We start from the raw sequence: 7881 nt of genomic DNA on the forward strand, positions 1-7881 counted from the left end.
GCAATAAACCCTAATATGTCAAGGTCATACAATTGTATAATGCTAATTGAAAACAAAAACCAATGGCTCTGATACCACTGATGGGTTTTGTACAAACAATCCTATGTGTGTATGCAACCCTAGAATTGGATCTATGTTTTCACTATTAGATACACAACGTTATGAACACTTGAAGAACCCTAAAAGGCTTCTAGGAATTTCGAAATCCACAAGGAAAGATGAAATACATACCTCTTGTTGTTATATTGTAATAACAACTTAAATCTTGAATCTTTTTGTCTTTGAAAGCAAGTACCACAAGTGTAGTACCTCTAATGGCTCACAAACACCAAGATCAAATGGAGAGGTAATAGAGAGAGGGAAGAGGTATAGAATTTCGTCCCTAGGACCCCTTGGGAAGGCATGGACGAAATCATGAGCCTTAGGGGTCTTTATATAGGTGTAGAGATTAGGGTTTCAGTCCTTATCCTTATCTAGTTGCTTGCCCACCAAGCAATCATAAGATAAGCCTTGAAATCCCTTATCCTTTATCCTTTGGACGATTTCAAGGATATCTTATCCCTTGAATTCGTCCAACCCATATCAAGGATAATCATTACCCTATTTTGTAACTATCACATAATTACAATTCAGCCCCTCTAGTTTAATTAATTACACTTGATCACAAAATTAATTCCTAATTAATTATTGACCAATATTAATTAAACAAATATGATTTCTCCTTTAATATATTATTCTTATAACATATTAATAAATCATAATAACCTCTTTCTCTATTATTTCTCCAGTCAAGTTGCTTTGGTGAAGGCAACCCAAAAGGACCATGCATAATCGGGTCAAGTACTTGACAAATATGGTTACAGGCTTAGACACTAATCCAGCACTAACATCCTACATATATTATTTATTGAGCCGACATTGGTACCTTCGACTCACGAGCACCAGGAAAAGACTCACCTCGCACTTCCGAAACACACAGACGATCCCTGGCTGCTAGCTGACAGATCCCCGAACTGTCAATATCGAAACAATACCTAATTAACAATTGGGTCCCAATCCCAAACCATAAATCCATACTCGGGGTAAAAAGACCATTTTACCCCTAATCTTGCTTGGTCCAAGACTAAGGCTCAAACTCACAATCTAAAAGGCCCAAAAGCCAAATAATCAACGAAGGCCCAATTATGGCCTAATTTTCAAAATTGGGCCCAAAACCTTTACATGGGCCTTACCCTAAAGCTCAACCATTCTTCCTAGTCCAAAGCACTTGTACTCAGATGGCCCATTAATAACTCAAACACCCAAGCCCACAAGAAAGCCCAAACTTGAAGCCCAAAATGCAAAGTCTCATCTGACTGAGTATGCCCCGCGTACTCAGTGGGTATACTAAGCGTACACCCAAGAAACTTAGTACGCCCCGCGTATTGACCCTGCCCACAACCAACCTAGAAAACATCTTAATCCCTTAAGACAAGACGTCAAATGCTCATATCTAAATCCAAAACACGCCTTAATCCATAAAGTTGTTAACTTTGAGCTTTTGCATGGCTAAATGGGTCCTAATTCTAAGTTCTTACTTTCCAACTTCATCAAAAAGGCTAAACCACATGCATGGGTTGATATCAATAATTAAGATCGCATTTTTATGCATTTAGGACACCTAAAACGTCCAGATCTAGTGTCCAAACTCTTGGCAAGCTCAAACTCATAAAGACAAACCATGTTGGGGAATCGAATTAGGGTTATAGAAAATCTGGATCACAAACAGGAATCGTGTAAACACTTTCCTTGTTTGATATTTCGACCCTAAATGCCTTGGGTGTCACGAAATCCAAACTGGGATAATTCCTGAAGTAACAATTCTGATTTTAGGCACAAAATCAGAATCAATTTTGAGAAGAAGATGAAGTAGAAAGCGTTTCTGTGTTTCTGTGTTTCAAAGAAGTCGTCCTTTTCCCGGACTTATCCACTCAACGGATAAACGAGAATAGTTTACATCTTTCAGAAAAGACAGATTAGTCCTTAAATTTGCATCTCTAAAGAATGACAGATTAGTCCTTGTTTAGTAACAATGTTTAGTAAATACAAGTGTGCACTCCCACACCTCCTAACTTGTATTATAACTAAAACATTATTCTTGAAACACTTGTTAAATCCATTACACTAAAATATATTTGGTGATCAAATCACCAACAATCCTCCCCTATTTTAGTGTAATCTTGAATTAACAACCTTAAAACAAAAGAAAACGAAACTAATGCATAAATGAAAATATCGATACGATTGAATTTTCATGTTAGTATATTACACATTTCAAACATTCGAGAACTCAAGGTATCTTAAAGATTGAACCCAGCAACTCTTTTGAATATCTGAAGATAATATACACATTAGTTTTACAATCATCTTAACAAAATAACTTGACACTAATTATAAAGTCGTGTGTCCCAATCCATTCTTGATCGTATAAAAGCCAAGTCCCAAGCTCTTTGAAGTGCGGCTACACTTCACGATCATATAGGTGATTCTTTTATTCATGTACCTGTATACATTTTATCAAAAGAATCATTAAGAAATAAAATTCATCCCGGTCTCTACAGGTTCAAACACACGTACCTTGGGATAGTTATAATGTGTGTTCCAATTCATATAAATAAGCTTTCCTCATTGAATTCAACCTCTAACATTGTATTAGAGGGGAATTGGGTGTCTCATTCATAAGAATTTATAAGGACTTTAAGCCCATCCCTATAACAGACTTGTGCACTAAGTCTCGCGCCAAACTCTTAGTGAGATGGTCCGCCAAATTTTGTTGTGATTTTACAAACTCAATCGAAATCACACCATCCATGATTAGATTTCTAATCATCCCATGTCTAACATCAATGTGTCTCGATTTACCATTATAAACTTGACTATAAGCTTTACTCAAAGTAGAAACACTATCACAACGAATAGATAATGGTGAAATCGGTTTCCTCCACAATGGAATCTCATAAATCAAATTCTTTAACCATTCTGCTTCCTTACTTGCAGCAGCCAATGCAATAAACTCAGATTCCATTGTTGAACTAGTTATACAAGATTGCTTCTTAGATGCCCATGAGATAGCACCTCCACCAAGCAAGAATACCCAACCAGTTGTAGAAGAATGATCTTCTCTATTGGATATCCAACTCGCATCAGAATATCCTTCCAAGACCGAAGGAAATCCTGAATAACACAAACAATAATCCTTGGTTCCTTTCAAATATTTGAAAACACGATGAACCGCTTGCCAATGTTGAGTACTAGGATTATGAGTAAATCTACTCAGTCTTCCCACTGCGAAAGCTATATCAGGACGAGTGCTAGTCATAGCATACATCAAAGAACCAATAGCTTGCGAGTACTCCAGTTGAGAAATTGATCTGCCTCTATTTGGCATCAACTTCATGCTTGAATCCATAGGGGTGCTAACGGGTGTACAATCACTGTAATTGAACCGTTTGAGAATTTTCCCAATGTAATGTGACTATGTAATAGCAAGTCCCTTCCGCCTCCCCCATATCCTTCATAGAAAACTTTGAAGACAATAAATTCTTTGTTGTATTAACTTGATTTTGATCAGTGCCAAAAATCCACATATCATCTACATACAAGCAAATGATCACACCGGATCCAGATGAATCAAAACGGCTGTAAACACATTTGTCAGATTGGTTTAAAGAAAAACCATTAGACAAAATAACTTCATCAAACTTCAAATGCCATTGTTTTGGAGCTTGTTTAAGTCCATACAATGATTTTACAAGTCTACACACTTTTTGCTCATTTCCAGGCAGAACAAAACCTTCTGGTTGTTTCATATAAACTTCCTCGTCAAGATCACCATTTAAAAAAGTTGTTTTAACATCCATTTGATGTATCACTAGATTGTGAATAGCTGCCAAAGCAAGCAACAATCTAATGGTAGAAATCCGTGCTACCAGTGCATACGTATCAAAATAATCGATACCGGCTTTTTGTCTAAAACCTTGTATGACCAGACGAGCCTTGAATTTATCAATGGTTCCATCTACCTTCATTTTCTTCTTGAAAATCCATTTACATCCCAACGCTTTAGAACCAGGAGGTAAATCAGATAACGCCCAAACATTATTCTCCATAATGGATGACATTTCTTCATCAACCGCTTCTTTCCAAAACGCAACATCTCGAGACTCCATAGCTTCCTTAAAAGTCTTTGGATCAGTCTCAAGATGAGAGGAATATGAATATAGTTTCTTCACTTTATCCCTCGAACCTTCAACTAAAAATAGTTGAAAGTCATTGCCAAAAATTTTCGCAACTCGACCTTGTTTGCTTTTACGAAGTTGTTGTGTTTCTGGAATTGAAACAACTTCCTTACCATCTGATTTAGGCACCTCACTTGTGCTTGGAATCAGATCCTTTGGTCTTTGAATTGAAGAATACCGCAGCTCATCAAAAATCGCATCTCGCGACTCTATAATGGTATGAACGGAATATGCCTCATTAGGTTCTATAACATAAAACCTATAAGCTTTGGAATGTTCTGCATATCCAATAAATATGCAGTCAATTCCTCTTTCACCTAAATTTTTCTTTTTAGGTTCGGGTAATTTCACAACTGCTCGACATCCCTAAATTCGAAAATAATTCAAATTTGGTGTTTTCTTGTGCCAAAGTTCATAAGGAGTAACTTTGTTCCGTTTATTAGGAACCTGGTTTAGCACATAATTGGCTGTGAGCATAGCTTCACCCCAAAAGCCTTCACTTAAACCCGAAAAAGAAAGCATTGAATTTACTATTTCTTTTAAAACTCGATTTTTCCGTTCAGCAACACCATTTTGTTGTGGATTGTAAGGAGATGTGGTTTCATGAATGATTCCAACCGATTGAAAGTATTCAGAATCCATGTACTCTCCTCCCCTATCTGTCCTAAGACATTTTATAGAAATACCCAACTGTAATTCGACTTCGGTTTTATGTACTTTAAACTTTTCCAAAGCTTCATTTTTGGAATGTAATAAGTATACATAACAAAACCGACTTGAATCATCAATAAAAGTAACAATGTACTCTTTATTTCCCAAGGAAGGTGTAGCATGGAAATCACATAGATCACTATGAATCAATTCCAACACTTTTGATTTTTTATTAACATTTGGAAACGGTTGTTTCGTGATTTTAGTTAACATACAAGTTTTGCATTTTTCAGAATTAATGTCAAGAGCTGGAATCAATCCGGATTTTGACATTTCAACCATTCTTTTAATATGAACATGTCCTAATCTATTATGCCATAACATAGAATTATCAAGATTAGATGCAGAAGTCATACAAGTAGATTTGACATGTGATGCAAAACAACTTATTACATTTAACTTAAAAACACGATCACAATAATAACCAAATCCCACAAATATTCCACATTTAGACAACACATACTTGTTCCACTCGATCACTTGTTTATAACCCATACAATTTAACAAACCACTAGACACAAGGTTCTTTCGAACCTTTGGAACATACAATACATCAAACAAATTAATTGTTTTTCCAGAAGTAAACGTAATACTAACAACACCAGTTCCTAAAATTGGCTTTGATCCTTCATCCGCCATGTGTAAGACAGAACCTTTATTTACTATGTTCAACTTCGTGAACCATCGTTCATCATTACACACGTGATGTGTAGAACAGGTATCAAGCCACCATGAATCTGTATCAACCCCCTGTACAAAAGAAACTTCTGGAGTTAGTAGCATAACATTGAATACTGAACTTACAAGATCAATAGTAAATTGACCTTTGGTTGCAGATTGATCATGAGATCCACTGCGACCACCAGCACCATCTTTTCCACTACCACTTGCACCTTTATTTCCAAGTTTCACCCGACAGTCACGTTTCATATGCCCTTTCAGATGGCATCTCCAACATATAAGTTCCTTGGAATCCTTGTATTTTTTGTTGGACTTTTTGTTGTTACCCTCATACTTATGTTTTTTACCCTTGCCCTTGTGATTAAAATTGTCTTCTTTATCACATTCAGCCATATGAACTTGGGGTTGTCCAAAATCAGATTTTCCCTTTCCAGTTCCTTTGTCATTCTCTTGATCACGAAGTCCTTCTTCGATTTTCAAATGACTCCCAAGTTGAATCAAACTTATCTCTTCCTTTCTATGTTTCAGATGGTGTTTGAAATCTTTCCATGAGGGTGAAAGTTTATCAATCACACTTGAAACAGCAAAGGATTCGTCCATGGACATGTTGTGTTGTTTGAATTGACCATAAATTCGTAGGATTTCATTATATTGTTCCATTACAGATCGAGAATCAACCATTTTATAATTGTTGAAATCAGAAACAATGAACTTTTTACTTGAAGCATCTTCTGCAATATATTTTGCTTCAAGTGTGTTCCATAATTCACTTGCTGTTTCAATGTTTTGATGAGTGTCAAAGAGGGAATCACACATACCATTCAGAATATGACCAAGGCAGATGTAGTTGTCACATTTGCTTCTCCTTCTGATTTGTTCCAGACTTGCATCTTCAACCTCTTCTGGTTTTGGAGTAGAAAGAACATAGACAACTTTCAAAGTGGTCAACCAAAAGTGCATCTTCTTTTGCCAACATCTGAAATCTTGGCCCTGAAATTTCTCCAATTTGCTAAACGAAGTATTCATGTCTTTCAATGAATTTCCAGCCATATTTTTCAGAAAATCGAAATATCAAACAAGATTGTTGGGGAATCGAATTAGGGTTATAGAAAATCTGGATCACAAACAGGAATCGTGTAAACACTTTCCTTGTTTGATATTTCGACCCTAAATGCCTTGGGTGTCACGAAATCCAAACTGGGATAATTCCTGAAGTAACAATTCTGATTTTAGGCACAAAATCAGAATCAATTTTGAGAAGAAGATGAAGTAGAAAGCATTTCTGTGTTTCTGTGTTTCAAAGAAGTCGTCCTTTTCCCGGACTTATCCACTCAACGGATAAACGAGAACAGTTTACATCTTTCAGAAAAGACAGATTAGTCCTTGAATTTGCATCTCTAAAGAATGACAGATTAGTCCTTGTTTAGTAACAATGTTTAGTAAATACAAGTGTGCACTCCCACACCTCCTAACTTGTATTATAACTAAAACATTATTCTTGAAACACTTGTTAAATCCATTACACTAAAATATATTTGGTGATCAAATCACCAACAAACCAAAAGGACCAAAACCACCCTAAACAAGATCTAACCAAAGAGATGCCAAGATGAGAGCTTTTTACCTTCAATAGATGGCAAAGGATGAGACATTTCTTAATCTACAAGCCCCACTCCAAAAGATGACCCTTCAACAATCTTCAACCTCCTCAAATGCTCAAGAATACTCCAAAATCACACACAAAAGCTTGAGAACTCCAAAATGGTGGCTAAAGGTCGAATATTAGGGTTTAGGAGGCCTGGAGGCTGATAAGGGTCAAGACTCACAAAGATAAGATGCTTAAATAAGGGTAAAACCCTAAAAACAAGGGTTTATAGCTGAAGGGAGTACGCCTCGCGTACCCCTTAGTACACTTGGCGTACTCGAATATGACCCGTGATCATTCAACCCATTACGCCCTGCGTACTTGGTGAGTACGCCCCGCGTACTCGACTAAGCTCCAATTCTTGTGATCTTCAATTGGCCATATCTTCTTCATCCTAAGTCCGTTTCCAACGAACTTTATACCCATGTAAAGGTGATGAGAAGCCCTACACTTCTATCAACTCACCTTCGCCTAAGTACTTTCCAACCAAAAACCCAAAATTTATAAAGGACCGAGTTATCAAATTACGATTATACCCTTGGGCTCTGAAACACCAACGAACACTCG

General features: G+C 36.7%; 1 pseudogene; it reads right to left on the minus strand.

Moving 5' to 3' along the window:
- Positions 1-2534: 2534 nt before the first annotated feature.
- On the minus strand, positions 2535-3448 carry LOC145163570 (secreted RxLR effector protein 161 pseudogene; annotated as a pseudogene).
- Between the last annotated feature and the right edge of the window lie 4433 nt (positions 3449-7881).

Source organism: Lactuca virosa, chromosome 3 (assembly GCF_052849685.1).
Source record: "Lactuca virosa cultivar CGN04683 chromosome 3, Lactuca_virosa_CGN04683_v6, whole genome shotgun sequence".
Lineage (NCBI taxonomy): Eukaryota > Viridiplantae > Streptophyta > Magnoliopsida > Asterales > Asteraceae > Lactuca > Lactuca virosa.